This window comes from Falco naumanni, chromosome 2 (genome assembly GCF_017639655.2).
Source record: "Falco naumanni isolate bFalNau1 chromosome 2, bFalNau1.pat, whole genome shotgun sequence".
NCBI lineage: Eukaryota > Metazoa > Chordata > Aves > Falconiformes > Falconidae > Falco > Falco naumanni.
Window position 1 is genome coordinate 99,256,175 of NC_054055.1, and position 24,859 is coordinate 99,281,033.

The 24,859-nt window shown below is 36.3% G+C and overlaps 1 long non-coding RNA gene across 1 annotated transcript in view; it reads left to right on the forward strand.

Moving 5' to 3' along the window:
• Positions 1-24,859, forward strand: part of LOC121082990 — a 60,396-nt gene that overhangs the window by 13,128 nt on the left and 22,409 nt on the right. The window contains exon 2 of the long non-coding RNA XR_005826200.1: positions 7,067-7,140. This is a non-coding gene — a long non-coding RNA (uncharacterized LOC121082990). The remainder of the gene's footprint in view (positions 1-7,066; positions 7,141-24,859) is intronic.

Below are 24,859 nucleotides of genomic sequence, written 5' to 3' on the forward strand. Positions count from 1 at the left end.
ATGAAATCCACTTGGTGTTTGGTGTCCAAAGATTATTTTATTTCTGCTGTGTCTGCAATTAAAAGTTTTAGTCCACAGAGATGTTTTTAATACAGATTTATCAGAATAATCATGGCATAATCCCTGCCATGATATACTCACCAGAAGGGTATTTATGAAGAATAAATTCTGATTTGCTTTTGAATACGGGCTATGAGAACCCTGCTAAGGAATGTGTAGTCCAAAATACCTAAAATCTCACACATAAAAGAAAGATACTTAAATTCAAAAAGACTATATACATAATAAACACTATGTGTGAAGATCATTGGTTTTCACTATTGAAATTATTTTCAAAAGAATGCAAGGCATTTTTGTATTTTTTTAATATCTCAAATATTCTCGGGAAAATTTATCCTAGAAACTTTTTGGCTGGTTTTGAAATTGAGAATGTAATATAATAAAATGTCAAGATCTTTGAATCTCTCTCCTGAGCTCTGCTCTGCTTAGTTCAACTATGTAAGTGAAAGACCTATGGCTTAAAACTTGGGGTGAGGGAGGAACTAACCATTAGGTGAGTTTTCAAAAATTAGTTTCATTTTCAAAAGGCTTTCTTTCTTAAGACCAGCATCCCATTCCAACTGCATGTAGTTTCGAAAATTTCATACAGTAGTCATTCTCATCTGACACTACTATATGTATATCTTCCAGAATGAGAAACTACAATAATGACTTTTCCTCCCCACCAACTGCCTTTGCATATCTTAACTCCTTCTTGTTCCGCTTTCGACCTCTGAAAACTTCTGTTTTATCTCCCCTTCCACATCATCTATATAAAATGGTGACAGTTATTTTTACAGAAAACACCAACTGCATTAAGTCATAAAGAGAGGATAATCTAAAAATATGATTTTAATTGACCAGAAATAAATTTTTACATCTAAGAATGCTACTGGAGTTAAAACAATTTGTAAACATCTTAATTTTATTATTCCTTCAGCCTATTTGTGAGACACTGGTTTGGGCAAAAATTCTAGACTACAGCAGGAGACACAGAATACTGGGTGGAGGCTTGTGTTTTTCCCCATATTGTCTAGATATGCTCTAAATGAAGTGATTGTTTGTGGTAGAGAAAAGAAAAAAATCTTGACAGTCATTGAAGTCTGTTTTGTTAACAGGGTCCGAGACAAGTGTATATAGCTCACATTAAGGTCAACGGTTTTCAGAGCTTACTTAATGAAAGAGTGTGAAGTAGATGTCACAGATGTCAAAAGGATTAAAAACACTGGAGAACTCCTTTCAGTCATGCTTATAGGATGATATCTTTCTAAGATTTTCCTGGGAGACTACAGAAGAGGTTGAATTTGCCAAAAAAAGAACAAGGGTGGGAGAACAATCCAAATAGATATAATGAATAAACTCTTTGCTATAGAGTGCTTATCTTGAATTCTGCTTTACTAGCTAAACAGCATAATTTGTATCACTACCTTCATAACCTTCTTTCATGGATCATTAGGTTAAAAAAGTATAAGGATGAACATTATTTTACTTTAGCATGAACTTTTGTTTATTAGCAATCTTTTACCAAATGATGCTGTATCAAGCACATGACATCTGGTGAATCAAAGCCACATTTTTAAAAAGGTACCTTATCTTGATTCAGATATGAGACACTGGAGATAGTTATAACGGTTTATTACTGCACCACACTTATTCAGGAATACTAGTTTCCAAATGGAAATTTCCTTTTCAGTGGCTGCCTCTAGGTTTAGCAAATTGCTTACACGCACAGCAAAGCTTTCTACACAGCTCCTTTTAATTCTTTCTTATCATTGTCTCAGTGGTCTGTCTCACTTCGTTAAGGCACATGCATTTCAGGAATTTCAAAATCTAATTACAGGATAAATTAGATTGTTTTATTATGGTCCCATCCTCCTCATCTTGGTTATCAAAATCACCATGTCTTGCCTGCTGATATCTGAAACACAGTTCCACTTTCTACAGGTGAGACCTGTATTTGTAGTTCTGAGATGTATGCCTTTTCATTTAACTGTATTAAAACACAGGCATGAACGTATCCTAGCCAAAGGAAATAACCTGTCTTGTTTAGTTACCACTCCAGCAATGCCTGCAAACTTTATATGTTTTGCCAGTGTTCCCGTGTTATTTCAGACATCTGATAAGGTTTTCAGTAGACACGGTCAGAAGCAGCTTACTATATATGACTAAAGGTAGAAGTTATGTTTATGGTTATTTCTTTAGATGTATCATGGAGCTAGAGTTTAAGCTATTGAAATTCTTTTTTTGATTTGCACACTGGCAATTGCTTTAATAAAAAGTCTCGGTTTTCTCTTCCACACCTTGAATAAGTTTTGTGATATCTGAATTAGCAATCTCTTACCAAGGGATTGTAGATCTCTTACCAATCAAAATTGAAGCAGATCTGCTGAAAATCCCCAAATCCTAATTCTAAGAGGTTGCAAATCGATGCAAATTTCTGAAGAGCTCTGAACAGGAAGTGTTGCCAAGAAAAGTTACAGACAAGAACAAAGAAAAATTAATTAGCCTCTTAGTACAGTAAGTTCATTTCTTGATTTATCAAGTAAGCTCATTTTAAAATGGTAAAACTCAAAAGGTTTGTGACAAAATTTCCTATCATAGGCAGAAAAAATGCCTACTGTGATAATTTAAAATTCTTTAGACCCCACTGCCTGGTGTAACATTCTAAACTTAATCACTTTCACAAATCAAGTTTTTTACGTAATGATTTCCAGAAGTCAATCCATGTGCTTCTGAAAAAATCCACACTTTAGGATTAGACCGGAAATACTTCTTCAAATGAATTACACCTCGTGTAAGTGGACATTCACATAGACATTCATTCAGTTAAGTATCTGTGTACTTCTAGTAGTGCAGCTATCACAAAACTATTTACTTTCATTTTCCAGAAAGAAACCTTGTATTGGAAGGAGCTACCTGAGGTTTTTTTGTTTGGTTGGATTTTGTCTTGCTCTTATTGAAGAGGAAGCATAGATCTATATTGACAATAAAAGGAAAAATTCTGAAGCTGAACTTCTTCCTAGGGACAAGTCCCAAATCTCATCATTTCTAGAAGTTCCCTGTGAGACATTGTTTAGATCCATATTGACGGTCTCTACAGCAAGGGACTGATATTTGTTTGAATATGCAGACAGGAAAGAATTTATTTGGAAGATCTAAGAACAAAAGAATCACATAACAAGCCTTCTAATGCAGCTTCCAACGTTATCTAACAGTGACTGTAGAACTGTCATCAGAAAAAGGCTATCTAGGTGAAAAAAAATTTATTTTACTGAACTTCTGTAGATTCCAACGCAGAGGCTGAGAGAAAACAACAAAAACACCAGGTCATTTTCATGGAAAATTCTAAATGTAAATGTTCTAGGAAAAAAAAATCTAGTATGATTGCAAACCTCCCATATGGTTCTGGTAACTGAATTTGGTTTTGCATGCCTTTTAATTGTTGTTATGGTTGTCACTGTTAATAAACCTGGCTCAATCTAGTAGATAATACAGTGACTGTACCATAATGCCCTATGCATTTTCCAAGCTGGCACATTCAGCTAATAATGTCATACTTCATACTCTCACACAATGGAGAAGGTTACCAAGAATTTTTGCAAATCTCATAGTTATCTAAAAGACTAACTGGATTATCCAGGATGGGGAATCTTTTGTTTGCTCAAGTGGTTTGTCCATGTAAGTATTTACAATAGAAGATTCCTGCAGTTGCAAGCATGAGTTTACCACTGTGTGCAAGAAAGAGACAGGCCTCGGTAGCCAATTAAGAGATGCAGTGTAGTGATTGCTCCAGGCTGGAAAGATGTCAACATCAATTTCGGGTTTCTCACATTAAACCAATCAGCAATAGACTTTGTTTCAGCTTCTGGTCTCTTGTAGGTTTTTGGTTAAATTAAATTTTATAACAGGTAAATTGAACTGAGCCCTTCACCGTTTTGAAGAAGGTTTTCTGTTTGTGCAATTGAAGGTTAATAGGATGTGCAAATATCATAGGCATACCAATAATTCTTTTAAAACATTTCACCTTCTGCACTCCCCTTCAAGTCAATTTCCTTCCACACAGAAGTGCTTCACACTGAGTTCCCTAGAGTTTAGCCATTTGAAAATATATAGCCATCATGAATATAAATTGTATTAAATATTCCTGGTTTTTAAGTGATACCCAAACAAGATGTGTTGTCCAATTTCATTTAGCTACAGTGATTTAATGGTTTCTGTAATTTAATCTTGTTTCAGAACAACTTCCCCTCCAACACAGAGAAGCAACACTTTCCAGCTCCTCTATTAAATTCATGGTTGCTATAGTAAAACATCTGAGAAAGTGTTCTGCTGAAAAAGCGGTAGAGACATTCCCCTTCTCCCACTATGTATATATAAGGTATAAATATAGGCTTCAAGAGCAACTTTCATTTTTTTCAGATGAATATTAACTCTCAAGTACATCTGTTGTACGTTTCAAGGGCCTTATGTGCTTTTTTAGCCCTAACGGTGGTTTCCTGAGGAAACTATCAGATTCTGGTCTTCCTAGCTCAGACTTCTTCCTGCAAGTGTGACTGTAACTTTTCAGTGCAACAAAGCTCAGGGGAAGATAGCACATTTTTCCCACAACTAAGCCCTCAGGTAAAATTTTCCTTCCCTACTAAACAGACAAGCCTTTCAAGCTGATCTAAAGAATAAATAATTTGGATTAATCTGATCCAGCCATGCATCAAGGCTGTTCTTTCTGAAAAAAAAAAAAAAAAAAAAAAAACCAGGAAAGAAGACTCATCTGCTATATTTTGACAGTTCCAGGTCTCTGGACTATAATCATCACAACTGCTCTGATCAACCCGTGGAAAGGTGTCCTCATGAGTTGTACTGCTAGAATTATAAATGCAGTTTATGAGAAGGTTTCCATACTATGGATGCATCAGAGAAGTTGTCTGTACAAACATGGACAGAATCCTCCCTGTCACATGGACAGCATCTTCCCTGTCAGAGTCCTTAAAATCTGTCCAGATTTCCTGATGCTATTAAAGACATCATAGGGGTGAAGATTTTATTTGAAAAAGCATTTGAAAATAATCTGGGCACAGATTATTTCTGCTTTGTACACTTCTTTGTCATGGACATTTAAAAACAATTGGTACAAAATTTGTCCTTCTACAATTGCATTTTCTCCTGAAAACATCTTAACACCTAGTCTTGTCCTTTCCTGCGTCCTATATAGCTTAGTCGTAGACCTTCTGGCTGAATACAGATATCCTCTGCAAACAGGTGATTATGTGATCCTTTCAGAATCAGAACTTTAAAGATTTATTTATATTTTCATTGAGATACAATCAAACATGTAATTAGATCACAAGACCATTTCTAGAAGAGACCTTGGAGACTAGATACATACTCTTTTCAGCTCTTAAGGGTTTGTTTACTTAAGGCTATCTGAAATTTACATCACCAAGGTATTGTCAAATGAATGATGACCTAATTTGTGTATGAATGTAGGTCACTCTCAGTTTGCTGCTGCTTCTCATGAAGTTCCTGGTGCTATGGCAGACTGTAGCACATTAATGCAAGCTTAATGCTAGCCTTGCCATTGTTAGTAGTATCATGCTTTATCTTGTACAGTTGCTCCCAAATTAAGTAACTAAATCCACTAAGGTTACACATTTGTTTGAGAGAAAACAGCCTTTTGTGAGTGTTTTGGTTTTTTTGCTTGCAATAGGAAAGTAAATGGAAAAATCCAATTAAAAATATGTTTGTTATCAATTGTATGAGTTGTATGTTTTTCACAGAAAGCAATACACCTGTACTCTAAGGAATCTCATCAGGTAGTTATCTGATTTTATTCTAGTACTTTGGAATATGCAATGTGTCTCCTCCGTTCGTATTTTAACATCTCTGAATGCAATGCAAATGTTACTCTCCTTTGGCAAACGCTGTATTGCTCCATATGTATTAGCTGCTGGTTGCAACGACTGAATGCTTTGACTGTTGAAATTACCTTATATCTTACTACCAACAGAATATATTAAGGCTTAAAGTTACTTATTGGAAAGAAAGTTAGCTACTTTTGTATGTAGCAAAGATATTCCATTAGAAGATACAGACATGCTTACTTCAGGAAGAAATTCTTGCTTCTTATTTTGCATTTCTTTTCTGAGTTAAATACTTCTATAATTTCTTGAGAAAAGAAAAAAAAAAAAAAAAACCAAACAAAACACAGGAGAGCTTTAAAGAACTTTTCTCATCAGTTCAGGATTATCTTGTTCTGAATTTGTTTTCTAAGGAAAGGAGCTGTATACACTCCAACTAGGCTGAGCTACCCAAGTTCATGACAAATGGAATAAGTAGAATTTCAGGCCAAAATAAGATAATGGAACATTTTGTCAGTAATATTTAAGAGTATCTTGGTCCGACAATAAGACTACTCCATCTAGAAAGATGATTCCAAGTATAAACAGCATGAGATACTTATGGTTTATTTAAGGAAAAAGTAATCCTATTATATTACCCAGCTTCTGGGAATCAAGTTTTAAGTTGAAGACTGCATCTAGACTATTATGTTTAAACATGATGCCCAACAACATCTGACATGTTTTGTTGTCTTTGGTATATTTCAGCAATGCGTTGCACAATGCAGTCATCCTCTACATTAAAAATAAATAAATAAATAAATAAATAAATTCCTTTTTTGCTGTCTTGATATTATGTACTTTTTAAGATGTCACCCCTGTTCTGTTCTGAGAATAAGTATTTCCTGTTCATTCTCTGCATACCCTTGGGATATGCAGACTTCTTTGGCTCTTGGGCTTTCCAGTTAGGACATCTGATTTCTAGAATATTTAGTCAGTCTACTCAAGTGTCAGTCTACTGAATTTAAAAAAAATCACTTCCACAGAATGCCTCGTCGCCCTTGATGATTTCTCTGTAACTTTCTAGTTAAAGGATTTTCTGTTTGAGATGGAGTAGCCAGAGCATAATATTCAAGATATGGACTCACCAGCTACTGTTAACACCACAAAGTTGTTTTCTGATTTATTCTCAGTACCTTTCCCAATGATTTTCCACACTGTGTTTTCTTTTTGACTGCTGGGGAAAACTGAGCTGACATTTTGAGAGGTAAGCAACTGTGGCTTTGAATTCTCTTTTGTAGGTTATCATATCTAATCTAGAGTCTACTGCTGCCTATAGGTACAGTGATGACTCAGCAGTTTTTTTCAGGTTGACCTCTTTTAGTGAAAAATAAGAATGCTTCTCCCTCCCAGTATAGTTTCTTGCTGCACGAGGATTAAAAGAGCAGTTGCCAAAATTCTGACTGAATTTCTTCATATTTAAAATTGTACTTGCATCGAGGCTTCCCTCTGCAGATCTCAAAATCCTCAAAAGACAATAACATTTCTGATCCAGCAAACAATTTTTCTATGTCTCTAAAATGATCCGTATTTTTTACTCTAGTTTATCTACTTTTCCTTTCTTAAATTTGTTCATTCCTTTCTTCTGTTTGTTCACATTTTGTATCACTGTACCTAATGACTTTGCCATGTTGTATCCATATTTCTTTATTTTTTATTTGCTCACTGTGGTATGTGATGTAGTTGTTGAACAACACTCTTTTCATCTGTTACTGTGAGAGCCTTTCCCTTCACAAAAAAATTGCTTGCGCTCTACTGATTTGCAAGGTCATGGTCAACAGAAATGGAGGTGTGTAAGAATCTGATGTTGAGGCACTAGACAAGATTACAATATTATTTCTTTGTGTATATATGTATATTTTATATATACATTTATAGATATGTTTAAATATACAGACAATCTCTCTCATGTGTTTATATGCTTTAAAGGAATTGGTGCTGATATACTTGACCAGAAATAATTAAAATGAAAAAGTATTTAATAAAAATTACGTATAATTATGTACTTATATTAAAATTATAAATGGATTTATAGAAATTATTAAATTATGTATAAAATTATGGATTTATAAATTGTATGTTTAATATGTACATAATTGTTTAGGGAAACAGTTAAGAAAGCTAAGAATTTTAAATACATATCAAGAACAAGTAAAATCACAGGTCATGTATGTTCATTGCTAAATACTAGAAACATTTCAGAAACCTTTGACAAATGCTTCTGTGCTGCATCTCAGTCAAGTACAGCCATGTATAGATTCTATATGATGCTGTAGCAAAGAAGTGAGAGACATCATGGCTAAAATTACATATTTATAAAATAGCTTGTTGATATAATGCATGCTAAAGAATCTTAAAAGAGCATCTCAGAATTCTCTGAATCCCTCATGTGAATTATTAGCACAGTGTTGAAATCTTAGGCAATGGTAAAGAATGAAGCACAGGGGATGACTCTGGGAATTATATAGCAGTTGGAACGTCATGTTAATCCTTAAAATACACTAAATGCCATGCGTTTTAAGTACAGTAACAAATTTGTTCTTGTGGTGCATTACATTTCAATTAATGTTGCCCAGAAACCCTGTGGAAACCATCTTTGGAGGTTTTCATGACATGATTTAACAAAGATCTAAGCAACTGGTCTGAATTCAGCATTTACCATGCTTTATTCATAGAATCATAAAATGGCTTGGGTTGGAAAAGGACCTTAAAGATTATCTATTTCCAACCCCCCAGCCATGGGCAGGGACACATTCCACTAGACCAAGTTGCTCAAAACCCCATCCAACCTGGTCTGGAGTACTTCCAGGGCTGGGGCAACCTGTTTAATAACTTCTCTGGGCAACCTGTTTTGATGTCTCGCCACCCTCACAGTAAAGAATTTCTTCCTAATATCTAATCTGTATCTACCTCTTTCAATTTTAAACACTTGCCCCTTGCCTTGTCACTACAGGCCCCTGCTCTCCAGCTTTCTTTCAGGCCCCCTCTAGGTACTGGAAGGCTTCTAGAAGGTGTTCCCAGAGCCTTCTCTTCTCCAGGCTGAACAACCCCAACTCAGCCTGTCTTCATAAAAGAAGTTCTCCAGTCCTCTGATCATCTTTGTGTCGCTCCTCTGGACTCACTCCAACAGGGCCATGTCCTTCTTATGTTGAGGGCCCCAGAGCTGGATGCAGCACTCCAGGTGGGGTCTCAGCAGAGTGGAGTAGAAGGGGGAGAATCACCTCCCTCGACCTGCTGGCCATGCTTCTTTTGATACAGATCAGGATTCAGTTGGCTTTCTGGGCTGGTCTCTGCTTGTACATTGAGCTGTTGACCACAACTCTTTGAGTGTGATCATCTAGCTAATTTCTTATCCATCCATCCAGTGGTCCAACCATCAAATCCATGCTTTTGCAGTTTAGAGGCAACAATGTCATGTGGGACTGTGTCAAATGCTTCGCACAAGTCCAGGCACATAACACCAGTTGCTTTTCCCTCATCCACCAGTGGTGTAACTGTTTAAGCAGAAGGTTAGTCTCAATTACTAGTTTAAGAATTGCTCACTCTTTATAATTTCTTGCTATTTTGTAGCTGGCGCAGAAGGACATTTGGCAAGATAGAGGAATGACTCATGTTAGGTTTAGATGAAATTTGGAGGGAAGTATTTATTCACAATATTCAAAACCAACAACAAAGATAAAACTGTGACACTGACAAAGAAACATAAAACGAATGTTCATCCTGTTCACATGAGTGCTTTAGTTCTGCAACAAGTGAGTATGTAAGTGAAACAGGAGATGGGTGTATACAGTATCTCCCTTTTACTGTAACAGTGCTAATCATTGTGGAACTCATCTTCAATCTTAAAATCAGAAAGCTCTCCTGGTTAATTTTCCCAAAGACCTATTGTAATCCTTCTTTTAATGCATGCTTGTTTGAGGTCCTGCCCTCTCTTGCTCTATATACTGCACCTCAGATTGGGTACTGCTTGGAATAGCTAGAAATATCCCATCTCACCTTTAAATCCCTCCAGGAAGATTTTAATTTTCCACCTCAGTTTAGTTTAACACTTTTATATGCAAGATGTTTTCTAGTAATTTGTCTTTACTTATACGGCTCAAGCTCATCTTTGTGTCATCACATGCTTAACTACCAAAATACCTCTCCTTGTCTCAGTGGGGCATAAAACTCTCTCCTCCTACTTTGCTGTTGGTAGTGTGCATGTGCATGTGTGTTGTTTAATACGAAGTACTTCCCTCAGCAGATTCCTTCTGAATCAGCCTGCTCTTTAACATACTTAATGCCAACATCTTGATAGAATAAATGCACTGATTTAGATGAGAGACAAGCATCACATTGGTACACCTCCAGGTAAATGGTGGGTTTGTGTGACTGAGCTTCACCATCTCTTTCTAAGATACTGTACATTAGGAAATCAGATTAAATAGTTTCCTTGTGCACATCAGGTTTTAAGTGTAAGAAACTTAATTCTTACAGATGTTTTTTTGTGTGCCTGTTCACAGATATCATTCACATTCTGGGAGTTGTCTTCACAGGTCCTTTACCATAACCTGTTTCTCTATATGGATTGCTCAAACAATGCAGTCTCTCATTTACATGTAAAAGTTATATAGCAACATCTCTTTATGTGTTGTTATCGTCACTAGACTGACTTGGTTTGGAGCATGACAAATAGAATGAGTTTGTTCAGACTTGAGCCAATGGTTTCATAAAAGACATTTTCTAACTCCCCATTAAGAAGAATAAATGAACACAATAAGGAAGTGTAAGTGTTCAAGGCAGTGAGATAAATCTTCCACTTTTCCTCAATAACAAAAATATATTTGCTACAATTCTCCATTAACTCAAGGCAGAGATGATACTGACTTATTAACACACACTGGGAATTCATGCAGATGACATGTTTTTTCTTTTCACAGTTAAAAATGTTTTCTTTTATTTCAATAGCACTGGTTGTGCCAAAAGGACTATATTTTTAAGATATGCATATCTGTAAACCTTAAACATTATTTCTGCTACTATTATCATAAAATATGGGTTGGTATGAATGCATATCCAGTTAAAATATCTTTATTTTCATCTCAAAACTGAGCTATGTAAGTTTAATCTCATTCATGTTGTCTTTGGTGAGATCAATAGCAATCTTAATTTACTAACAGAAAACATTAAAAGACTTTCCATGAATATTAAGCAAAACAAATCAATATGAATTTGTAATTAATTACTTGTTCTAGGCAAAAGAAACCATGATTTTAATTTCTTGAAATGTCTTTCAAGTTCATGAAGATGATACAGTTCTGTTGTGTTTATATTGTGTTTATACATAATGTTGCTGATACGGGAAGGGCTACCAAACCCCATACCCTACCAGAAATCTTGTACCTTTATGTGCTTAAGGATATGAGACAGAATTAGTTAAATGAAATTGCAGCCCTCCTTTCTCTCTATCAGTGAGAGTTAATTAATGTAAATCATAGAAGACAGCAGCATAAATTAATATAGTTCAAGAATTTTGTTTGTAAGAAATAATTTTCTGGAGGCAACTGTTTTATGGTTGGTCTATATACAGGAGGAGATAAAGGTAGTGTTTATCATATTTTCTCAGTTTCCATCTAAATAGAAGTTAGTATTGAGTCTGCCTCAAACTAAGAGCTTTTCAGGAAAGGAATCATTACACAGATTCCAATCAGTCATCCCACTGTAAATCTGGATTGCCTCTATTGAGCTTACCAGTGTAAATCTGGAATTACTGCAGTGTAATTTGGCACATGCAGTATAACAAGACAAAACCCCCAGTGGCATGATACAAAATATATCCATATATGCACATAAAAATCATAATTCCTTCTGCAATGCATTTAGCAGATCTGTGTAAAGTTCTTCGCAAAGGAGTGTGCCAGAGAAGCAAGTTAAATGATATGTACAATGTTCCAAGCTACCACTGCAGAAGCTGATTTTCCTGTAGCTGGTCTTTGTATCTGCTCACTACCACAGTAAGCAGAAGTATAGACAGCCTAAGAATCACTTCAGGAACTGCATGATATAATGGAAACAGTCCTTGTGTGTACACATTCTGTAAATAATTTTAAATGGTTTAATTAGGTAAAATAATCTAAAAAGTGCTATTTAATTTTTTTTCATAAATCTCTTTTTGAACTTGAAGTATTTGTTTTTACCATCACTGAACCTAGAAAATATTGAAATCAAACCCAAAGATTTCATAGATTACATTTGTCTTTCAAGTAAGGAACTTTTCCTTGTTAATACTCCTGTGTGTATACTCAAAATATATACAGTTGTGTGATAGGAGATAAAATACTATTCCATGAATTAGGATGGCTGCAATTCACAAGACAGGCAAAATTGCCAGTGATTTGTATAGTTTATCCTTGGACTATGTTTCTTTAAATTTTTCGTATTACATGATATCTGACTTTCTTTCAGTATAGAATTCATGACTCAAAAAATCATATTACAATAGTTTCTCTAAGTAAAAAGATAAAAAGGTCTATTTTCCCAGATGCTTTAGTTCCCGTTTATCGGTTTTGTAAACAAAATAAAGCTAAATGAAAAGCAACCTCTATTTAAAGCCCAAGATAGACCTTACATATGGAAAAGTGACACCCAAGAAATATAGTTTTTTGTAAATACAATTTATTTTGGAAAACTGTTAAGGACTCTGTGTTTGGGAAAGGTAATTGACAAGTAAAAAAAGAAGACTCTCCTCCTTAGGCAATTTGACAGGACAGTATTTCCTCCTAGCTTTGGAATCTGCCTTAGGATTGAAGGAAAATAGATACCATAACTGTACACATGAATATTCTGTGAGGAAAAAAATGCCCAACTAACTCTATCTACAGTGTTATGAAGGTCTTTACTAATTTTCTAGCTATACAAATACATGAACCCCACTAGCCAAACTAAACCCACTCCACCAATAATAAACAAATTCTAGAACATTTACAAACCATTAAATATTAAAAAACATTCTAATAGTCTTGAAATCTGCTGTTCATTACCTCCTGCCCCTGTGCCAAATGCAAATACACACAATGTTCACTGGCTAGTTGCCAGTATCCCAAACACCTCCCCACTTGTTAAATTATATGTGGCATTTTTAAACTGACAGCCTTGTCAAGTCTCTCAAGTCTGCTTCTAGGAATCTGTCAAATAAAATATGTATTAAATAAGAAAATATTATATATTGTGCTCTAAACACAGTGCCTTTCATAACAGGAGAGTGAGTATAAATGAAAGAAGTGGGAAAAAAAATAGCTGCTGTGCTGCTCATGGAGCTGGTGATACATTCCAAATGAAGGGGAAATAAGCAGCACCTTATTTCATGAGCTTTATTTAAAAGGAAAGATGTCTATTCATTCTGTTTACAGTGCATTTTTTTCATCCTCATTTGCACATATCACTCTCCTCTGTTCATTAAATATTTTTGATAAGCATTGAAGGATAAAATCTAGCTTTATTACAAAGGTATAGGGGCTTGTCTTTAGTTAACTTTTACTTCAAAAAGTGTATTTATTAACAGAAACATATGGAATCAGTCTGGCATCTTGAAGAAGGTAAGTTTTTTTTTTGTTGTTTTTTTGTTTTTTTTTTTTTTTTTTTATTGAGGGTGGTTGGAGGAGTTTGTATACTAAGATTTCTGATACCCCCAGCAAGTTTCCCAGTTTCCTCCTATTTGAAATTATTGGAATTTCAACAGCAAGAGACAGAATTTCCAATTTAAAAAGAGTTTTGAGGGCCCTTCATCATCTTGTGTCCATCTATGTGTTGTGCTATCCCATCCTGTCCCTCTCCCTTTCCAGAATATTTAAGATTTTGGGGGTGCTTAACAGTTTTAAACCATTATGAATAAATTACTTTTTAAATGTACATAACACTTTAGATGAAATTGTGATGTTTTAATAGATCAAATAAATCAAGAGTATTTGGTTTGCTCAAGCATTTTGTCTCTAATCATCATGATAGCCTAGAAAAGCAAGCTAATGAGAGAAACAAAATCCTTCACTCGAATCATTGACAGATGTTGGAAAAGTTTGCATCTGAACTTTGTGGAGCATACTTTTTTTTTGCTTAATGAGCTCAAGCTTTGTTAGCCTACCTAAAAAGTAGTAAAATAGAGGATCTTCAAATGCACTGCATGCATACCAAGGCTGTGGAAAAACTTTACTGCTCCTGAAGTTAAATACGATGCAATTGATGCATCATTAGAGATATAATGTTGGAAGTTAAATTAGTTATTGAACTACCTGCAGGCTGATGTCATCTATTTAATTGTGACTGTAAGACTGACAATCAAATAAATCCTCATATCACACCAGAATTAGTTCAATATCTCAAGCAGATAGATACTGTTGTCCTTGAAAACACTGTTAAGACAAAAAGGTTGGGTTTTGTGGGGCTTTTTATTTATTTATTTCTCAATTACAAATAATCCCAGCTGCAGAAGGATGGCTGTACTGGATTTGAAGAAAACAGGGTGCATGTGTCCTGTGTCATGACATCACAAGAAAAGTTATGTCTCATAATCATGATGGTCCAGGTGGTCCATGTAAACAGAATCATCACAGAATCATAGAATGGTTTGGGTTGGAAAGGACCTTAAGGATCATCTATTTCCACTGCCCTGTCATGTGCAGAGACATCTTCCACTAGACCAGGTTGCTCAAAGTCCCATCCAACCTGGCCTGGAGCATTTCCAGGAATGGGGCACCCATAACTCTGGGCAACCTGTTCTCATTATCCCAACAGTAAAGAATTTCTTCCTAATACCTAATCTAAATCTACCCTCTTTCAGCTTAAAGCCATTCCACCTTGTCCTATCACTTCACGCCCTTGTAAAAAGTCCCTCTCCAGTTTTCCTATAGGCCCCCTTTAGGTACTGAGAGGCTGCTGTATGGTCTCCCCAGAGAGTCTTCTCCAGGCTGAACAACCTCACTCTCGCAGGCTGTCTTTAAAGGAAAAGTGCTCCAGCCCTCTGATCATCTTTGTGGCCTTCCTCTGGACCCACCTGAGCAGGTCCATGTCCTTTTCTTGTGCTGGCAACCCCAGAGCTTTCTTTTTAATTGCTTCCTATGAATTTCTTCATAGTATCTAGTCTAAACCTACACTCTTTTAGTTTAAAACTACTAAGCTATCATCTCGTGAATGCACATGCACAATCCTACAGTGACTCAACAACTTCTAAGTTAAAAATTTTGCTGGCTTTACTTCCTTGTTTTATGTGATTGTATTGTTGACATATTTTCCCTTTTTTTTTTTTATTTATTTTTTCCCCCCTTTCCTAATGGCATGGCTATTCATACAAGATACGGGATAACATAAAACTGGTCTAGGACTTGCCCCAGTCTACACCTGGTATCCTAAGAAAAGTGGTGTGCTTATCCCTGTTCCACTCATAATGCTCAGAAGACCCTGCATATGGGTAATAACAGAGTCAATAGTAAACATACTGCAAACCCATTTGCTACGTTGCTACTTCAAACTTGCTTCTGTTAGGAAACTTGGGATAATGTTGGAACTGGTAAGACAGTATGGTTTAATAATGCATTCCAAATGAGTTGTTGGCCATGTTTCCCATGACAGATTCAATGGCTCAGTTGCAGGCACTTTTAATAATGCATTCCACCATAGCCATCAGCCATGTTTTCTGTCACAATGGCTCAATTACAATCACTTTTTTAAGCAACATTGTATCTACATATTGCTGTCTGTGTACAGTGAAGTAGAGGGTAGTGTCCTACTCTGCATCTTCAGGAAAAGAAAGCCCACTCACTGCATAAGTTCATGGATAATACAGGAGTTACTACTGCGTCTTTCTCAAGCAGTTGCATTTTCATAGAGCTTTGTATCAGTAGTTTGCAGATTTATACTTTAGAAGATACTTATAAACATAGCTTGTTTAACATACAGAAACAAGACAAACATCTTTCTGAAAATGCTGTTTCATGATGTGCTATTTCTTGCTGAAAACAATTTTTGAATTACAAGGAATGATACTTGGGAGATAGCTTTATTACCCTGTACAAGTTGATTTATTTCAAATAAATTCCTTTGTGATGAAACAGGCATATTTCAAAATTTCCACCAAATAAAACATCGTGTCTGGAAATTAGCTCAGACACGTTCCAACCAGGAGCTGTCACAAATTACTACTATGACCACTGGGATATAGTGAAGTGAGGTGAATCTCTGGCTTCAAATACGGTTTCTAACTTTCTCACAGTAAGTTTTATTGTAACATTACTCTCTCTTAAAAAAAAAAAAAAAAAAAAAAACAAAACAAAACAACCAAACAACAGGCTTTAATACATTTGATCTTTTCCTATTATTTTAATCCATGTAATTCTCAAGAGAATTACAAGTGGTTCAGACTGGTCCAGAAATTGGTCAGGCAAACTGAAGAATATCAAGTATAAAGCATGCTTTTGCTAGTGACCAATGGAGCGTGAGCCAGTGATTTCCTGCGAACACCTGTGCTTGTAAAGAGACACACCATCATGGAGCTCTCTCTTCATCCTCTATTGAAAGAAGAACCCAAAGGAAGGCAGCAAAGTGTGTCCCCCTTTTCTCTGCCTTTCTGTACTCTAGTGACTGCTGTCTACATAATAGCATAAGTAAGATCTTAGTAAAAGAATATGCATATAGTTAGCTGCTGCTCAGAGAGAAGCATGTTCATTTTAAATTATGTTATCACAAAAAAACAAGTCCAGCTATACGGCAGCCTGAAGCCCGACACTGATTCTCTTTTTTCTTAGCAAGGGTTGAATGTCATGGGTTGAATGGTTTTGATATCTAAGCTAGCATTCAGTTCATTCAAGTTTGAATGAACTGAATGCTAGCTTAGATATCAAACAGTTCTATGCAGAAAATTATACCCTGGATATAGCCATAACAGGACAATGAACTTGGAACAATTTTGAGATCAGCCAAGTCAAAGACCAAGTACAGATAATAATTTGGAGGTGTGAAATCTTCTAATGGTAGTTAGGAATATTAGTGTGTAGATTTTTATTTTTTTTCTTTAAAAAAAATATCATTCTATGAGCTTCTTTTTTAATTAATTTTTGTTATTTTTTTAATATTTCATTTTTGCTATCAGTTATTTACTGAGCAAGCAAGATTAAGTAAAAATGAGAGAAGAGTTTTTGAAGCTTCTTTTAAGGATGCAATTTGTGTTTGACAACTTGCGTGTATTTCTATGTGAGTGTGTGTTGAAAGGGACAAACTAAAAATGCTAATATTGTAAGTATAACTCACATATTCTTTTCTTTTCCCTCATTAAGTTTATACATAAAAATTGTTCAATTCAAGTTCCACTGCAGAGTAGACATTTTTAATGATAAATGAATTAATTTATTAAAAATAATGTAAAAGTGACATTTATCTTTTATAAAATGGTGTTATTTCAGTAATCTTTTTCTTTCCCCCTGAAATGTAAAAAATCATGGTTGCTGAATTTTGTAAATGAAATTATTATTTTCTGACAAGTTTTTTATGAGTCATTTAAACTACAGCATTGAATAATTACACTAGCTTATTTTATTTGCTGAATGTGATGTAAAGTATGATTAAAAAGAAACACAGTGACAAGTCTTTGTTTGAGTAGTATTTCTTTTTCCCCCATTGACAAGTTTTTTTTTCCATTGGGCATCTTCTTTTCCCTGATAAAATAATATCCAGTTTAATGAATGTTCAGTCTGTCTCAGCTAAAAATCTACATTTTTGGGCCTGATCCAAAAAGAAGTGAAATCAATGAAAATCTTTCCATTTGTTTCAGAGGGCTTTGATTCAAGCTTTTAGCTAAGCAGCTGTTTGGTACTTCTAAGCAGTATAAATCACTCTTTTGGAGGATATGCATTTTTCTGTACTATACAGCTACTTTATGTAAATTTTGAGTTTAATGACAACATGTCTTTTTACAGGTGACATTCTCCAATTTCATCTTGTGTGCCTAATCTGAATATAACTTGTAATAGGGATAATTGTTAAAATGTGATAACTAATTCAACTAAAGTAAAAAACAAGACTGTCAAACCAGAAATGCTAAATAATACTGTTTCCAGGAAGCAACTAACACTGGTGACATTGTCATCTATTCCTGTAAAAAGCTATGATGAAAATGAAAGATCTCAAATACAAATTCAGATGATTCATGTCAAATGCAGCTTTTAAAATACTGTCAGGATAAATGAAAAATGTAATGTCATTTGCAGCCAACTCTACATAGTTCTGCCATTAGAAACAGTTGAGGTTAAAAATAGCTATTTTTACACAAAGCCAATACTATATGTGAAACAGACAATGTAAGTTTTCTCCCATCAAAAACAGTCCTTACATACATACAGTACGTTGGGGAGAAAATGTTAAATACAACAGGAATACACTGGAAAGGGTAACAATACCTCCATTCATGAAAAGATATTGTAGCAGGAGAACATTGCTAATAACATTATTGTTCTCAAAATGGTGTGCTGGTCCTGAATGGTCCTAAATGAGACAGACTGTTGGTCTAACACTCCATGGACTAATAGTATACCGTAGTACATTGGCTAGCACAAAAGTTTTGCTATATTAGCATAGCACTACTTTCCAGAAATAGGGGAATGGTTGAGTCATAGATTGTGTGTATGGCCTCAATCTGCTGTAGTTCTGTACAGACATTGTATTGCTTCCCTTCTGCTCCTGAATGTGGATTGCTTTTCTCTTCCCATGCCCCATTTCTTTGTTACGTCTCCAAACTTTCAAGCTATGAAAAGGTGTAGCTCTTAGAAAAAGCACTGCTTATATTCCAAGTTTCAGGTTTTTTCCTGATCAAAATACTTCAGATGTTGTATACTATGCTGAATATTAATCTCTTGCACCCACTGGAACAAAATACTACAATGTTCTTAAACAATGTTTGCAATTAAAAGAGCATGCAGATCATTGTTCTGTCCAGCACATTATGGTCTGGGAAATAAACTTTTCCCTTAATTGCCTAATGGGCTTAAATAGGTTTTGGTTTTTTTTCTGTTAAAAATCAAAGACCAATGTCATTTTAACTTACAAGGGTGCTTCTGAAATTCTGAAAGACTTTGCAGGAGCTCCATGCTTATGCTTAACCTTCTCAGTGGGAAATAATTTAATTCAGATGATTTAATAATGATTTTTTTGTGGTTGTTTTAAAAAGTTACTGGATGTTAGTAAAATGACTGTTTAAGCCCATTTTTGCAAAAGAGGGTTAGAAATGTCAGTTTGGCTTACAGCTAGGATAAGTTTCCCTTGTCTGTCTTGTACCTTGAACACAGAATAGCACACAGTGTCACAGGATGGTTGAGGCTGGAGGCACTTCTGGAGATCTTCCAGTCTAACTCTGTGCTCAGAGGAGGGTCAGATAGGGCAGGTTGCTCAGGGCTATGTCCAGCCAAGTTTTGACTGTCAGCAAGCATGGAGGGTCCACAACATCTCTGGGCACCCTGTTCCAGTGTCCGCCCACATTAGAAGTGTTTACTGACACTCAGACAGTGTTTCCTGTGTTTCAGTTTGTGCCCATTGCCCCTAGTCCTGTCACTGAGCACTGATGAGAAGAGCCTGGCTCTGTCTTCCTTTATCCTCCAACGGGGTATTTATACACAGGGACAAGATCCTCCTGAGACTTCTCGTCTCCAGGCTGAGCAGTCCCAGATCTCTCAGCCACTTCTTATATGCCAGATGCTACAGTGCCTTAGTCATCAAGAAACTACAGGAAGGGCTGTTTCTTGCGGTATTCCTGTATAGCATCACCATAAATGCTGGCACACAAGTGAGAAAGGGTGGGTCGGTGAAACAATATTTCAGTAATGTCAGAACCAGTCCTGGCATGACAGAAATATCACTTTATGTCTATTGTTCAAAATAACATATTTCCAAACCCGTATTAATTCCTGTATGACCTACTTTCAACAACAGCTCTTATTTCAGCAACAGAAGATTCAGATCTCCGAGTACTTCATATTGCAACTTAGTGAAGTGCCAGCTTCTCATAATCACACCAAACACAAGCAGCAAAATTAGATGTGATTGTTGTCGCATTCGACTGTATTCATACCAACACACATTTTTTCTTCTTGCCCATACCTAAGGCTTTGACCTTTCTGAGTCACTAGGAAAACTGAACCTGATAGGCATAATTATTGAAGTAACTCCTAACAAAAAAAGAAAAAGTGGAACGGAAATCTGTGGCCATGGGAAAGTTGAAAATAACTGAAATTTCAAGAACTCCAGCCTGTGTAGCACAGATTGGGAAGCACTCACAGTAACAAATTTGGTTTTGGTTAGATGAATACAAATGACTGACTTATTTGGTAGCAGTTTTCAAACACAATTTTGTTAGGGATTTTTGATTTTGATTTTCTGTTCCCTGTTTGTTATAACAAGGTAAAAGAACTTAGGGCAGATGGGAACCCACTAAAAACTGGGTAAATTGTTTCTGAGAGTGTTCTTCCATCTGTTTCTATTTTCTTCTATTTTGTGACTTTTTTCACTCCCTTTAAATGGTAGCCAAATAAGAAGGAACAAATTTTTGGATCTGTTCTTAGAAAAAGATATTTTTTTTTCTTTGGTTCAAATGCAAAGCCTGCAGATCCTTTCCTCAACAGCTGCAAAACATGACACAAATTGGGCATCAGTATATATAATTTTAAAAATACAAAACTCACTTTTCATGAAATATTTTGTATTATTTCTTTCCTACACTGAAAAAATATATATTGAGAAAAATATTCATCCTTCTGCTGAAACACATTGTACTTGTAGAAGGCAAATGGAGCATGTTTGTTCTATGAACTTTTTCCTCAAACTTTTGTTTTCATGCCATGTGATGGATATGGCCACTGAATATACTTCTAATATTAATTAAAATTTGTTAAAATTACTAAAGAATTTACTATGCTACTTCAGTACGGATTGTAGGATGGTGCAACAGTAAATTATAGCTTGTCTATACAGAGACTAGTTTACACTTTTCTAATAGTAGTAAAGACATTAACTGTTTAAAAGGCTTAAACCCACACTCTTCTGGTATTTAATAGAAATTTCCAAAACGGAGCTAAAAAATATTAAATTAATAAAAAATTTCTTCTTCAGAGCCTTGGGGAACTCCTGGAAAGTCTATTTTGGTATAGATTGCTTTCATAAATTAACATCAGCTCAAACAGTGTCTGTGAAATGATCCAAAACTGTTGGGGGGGGGGGTTTGCGGGAAATGGGTAACTTTTCAATTTCCTAGTACTGTGACTTCATGACATATATATATGTATAGTATCATGTCTCTTTCTAGAATGAACAGGTGCTATTCTGTTGTCATGATTTCATCACTACATAGAGAAAATCACAATTTATATGAACAAACACTGGAAATGGGAATGTTGGGTGGTGGGTTTTTTTCAATTCAGCTGATGCATTTCCTGCTATTTCTAAGGCTGAGTGCTCAGGACAGTCTAAAAAGTTAAAATTCATTATACTTAATGAAGCGTGTGAATTTATAGGATTTCTGTAAAGTCAGTTGGGGGCAGTAAAAGTAATACAGTATAATAACCTAACAAATATTCTAGATTAATCTCTTCTTCTGACTTAATGTGAAATCTAGCACTACAATGTAAGGTTAAGAATACTTAAAAAACCTAAAAGCTTCTAAATAAAAGGCAGGAAACGTCTGAGAATTCAACATACTCTGTAAACTGTTAGAAGAACAAAAGACATTTCTTCTGTAAAAGCACATTATCTGGCACAGTGTATGGTTACGTAGGCTATTTAATCCTTTCATTATGTGAATATTTAAATGTACAATGTCCTTTAATACTCAGAAATCAACATCTGTGTTTTGTGTGGGGATAGTTACTGAACAGTAGAGCTATAATGGCATAACCTAGCTGTAGCGCTGAGGTATAAGTTACAAATAGACTTACTGATTTGTTCTTTTTTTAGGTAGTGTTATGGTGATCTAGAAAAAACAAGTGTGACTATTAAAGAGATTTTTTTTTTAAAAAATGAACAAATTATTAGAAATTTGTGTATTTGATTTGTGTGGAAAGGTTTTGGTAAGGGGCAGGCTGCAGGAGTGGCTTCTGTGAGGAGCTACTAGAAGCTTCAGCGTTGTCCAATACCAAAGATGAGCCCATCTGTGACACTGGTAGTACCTCTGTAATAACATATTTAAGAAGGGAGAAAAAACTGCACAACAGCAGCCAGGAGAGAAAAGTGAGAATATGTGAGAGAAACAATTCTGCAGACACCAAGGCCAGTGAAGGAGGAGGTGCTCCAAACACCGGAGCAGAGATTGCCCTGCAGCCCATGGTGAAGCCCACGGTGAGGCAGGCTGTGCCCCTCAGCCCGTGGAGGTTAATGGTGGAGCAGATACCCACCTGTAGCCCATGGAGGACCCCATGCTGGAGCAGGTGGATGTGTGAGGGAGATTGTGACCCCATGGACAGCCCTCCCTGGAGCAGGTTTGCTGGCAGGGCTTGTGACCCCACAGGGAACCCACATTGGAGCAGTCTGTTACTGAAGGACAGCACCCCATGGAAAGGACCCATGTTAGAGCAGTTTGTGAAGAACTGCAGCCCGTGGGAAAGACCCATGTTGGAGGACTCTCTTCCATGGGTGGGACCCTACACTGGAGAAAAGGAAGAGAGTGCAGAGGAAGGAGCAGCAGAAACAATGTATGATGAACTGACTGCAACACCATTTCCCACCCCCCTGTGCCACTGAGAGGGAGAAAGTAGAGAATTTTTGAGTAAAGGTGATCTCAGAAAGAAGGGAGGTATGAAGGGAAAATGTTTTAAGATTTGTTTTTATTCTCATTATCATGAAAAAATCACCACCATCAGCCAAAATTTGCCTTTTGTAGTGCTACATAGAGTGCAGTAATTAGTCTTTGTGCCTCAATTGTGGAGCTGTGTCATAGTGAAGTCAGTTCACATGCTGCATGACAGCTATACTACCTTAAGTGATAATTAAGGCATCATAACAAGAGCTGATTACGATTTCACTACACACTAGAATTGGTGCAGATCCTCATATGCATATACAATTTCATCTTCTGAATTCTGTCTGTCCTACTTTTCTGAAAAGATACCTTTAGTAACATGCCTTTACCTTCTGGATGTAGTGAAAATGTGGGTGTGATTATAGAGCTGAGTGTTAAGTTAGCAATGGACATATATATGTATATATGTATACACATCCATTGTCCATACCTATATATATATATATGTGTGTGTGTAGATAATGCAACATCTATTTTGAACACCAGTTCACAAATTTGACACCTGTCTGGCATACCATTCCAACTCTCCCTAGCAACATACCAACTCTTCACAGTAGCAATCCATCTGTCTGTGTTACCAATCCAACTGTTCACAAGAAAACCCAAAATCTTTCCAGGATCAATCAGTCTTGATATCCTGCCAAGCTATGTTCCCCTCCATGCTAAAAAGACACAGGTTCTTATGCAATAAACTACTGTATTTTTTAAAAGGTCAGATCTGTTGTGGTCCACTGGTCTTCAGACAGTCATGTAGCTCAAATTTCAGTTACAAAAATTAGATAACTAAAAAGGACAGAGGAAAACTAATTAAAGTTGAGGACCTGTGCCAGATAAAACACAATAATATTTTTTAGAAATCATATACTCTTACAACGCCTTCAACACTGGGCACATCTCCATATGGGAGTACAATGCATAACTTTGAACTGAAATTGAAAGCAAGATAATTTTTTGCAATCATAGAGCACATTTCACACTAGAAAATATGCAGTATTTCTTTGGGTGAGTGCTGAGTACTTCAAATATATTGCAAAATTCTAAATGTAATTATCTGTATTCATTTCTGTCTCTCTCTCTCTAACGTTATGAAAATAACCATTTATGCATGTCATTTACCCTATTTCTAGTCTTATTTATTCTGTCTTTAAGCTCCAGTGACTCTGTGGTTCCCTGTTCCATTTTTCTTTATCTCACAATACAGGATCACAGAATAATTCCAGTGCTTTGTTTTCTATCATCCCAAAGGATAAAAGAATCTGACAGGAACCTCAGGAGATCTCTAGGGCACCCCACAGCCCGAAGCAGAGACAGCTATGGGGTAAGACCAGGCTGTTCACAGCTTGGTCCAGTTGTGATTTCAAATCCCCCAAGAACAGAGATACCACAGCTTTCAGAGCAACATGCACCACTGCCTTACTGTCCTCACAAGGAAAAAGTTTCTCCTTATATCCAGTCTGAAATTGTCTTGTCTCAATACACAACTGTTGTTTCTTTCTTTCTCTCCCTGAACTTCTGTGAGGAGCCTGGCTCCACCTCCTTGATGACCCTTGTGTCAGCTGTGGGGTCTGTTAGGTGCACTGAGGCCTCCTTCTCCAGGCTGGACCAGCCCAGTTCCACCAGTCTCTTGTCACAGGACAAGTGCTCCAGCCCCCACCACCTTGGAGGGCCTCTGATGAGCTGCTGCCAGTTTGTCCATGTCTTCCCTGTCAGGAAAAACCTGTGAGAAACTGTATTCTGTATCTAGATGTCTGAAGAGTGCCATGTGGAGGCAGTCAAGTCATTCCCTCAACCTACAGGTTACTCCACTGTTCATACAACCTGGAGATTGTTGACTGCCTTTGCTGCCAGCACACACCATGGACTCGTGTTCATCTTGCTGTCCACCTCCACCCCAGGACCTTTCCCGCAGAGATGCTTCATGGCTTCTCCATCCCCAGAAAGTGTTGTTGCAGGGGCTGTTTTCTCCCTGTAATGGGAAAAATTTCCTGGGGTTTGCAGAGCTTGGCATTTGCCCCTGCTGAATTTCATCATGTTGCTGGTGGGCTGTACATTGAGTCTTGTTGAATAACAATAGAAACATTGAAATTACATATTTCTTCTGCAGATGGCTTAACACTTGATTTCA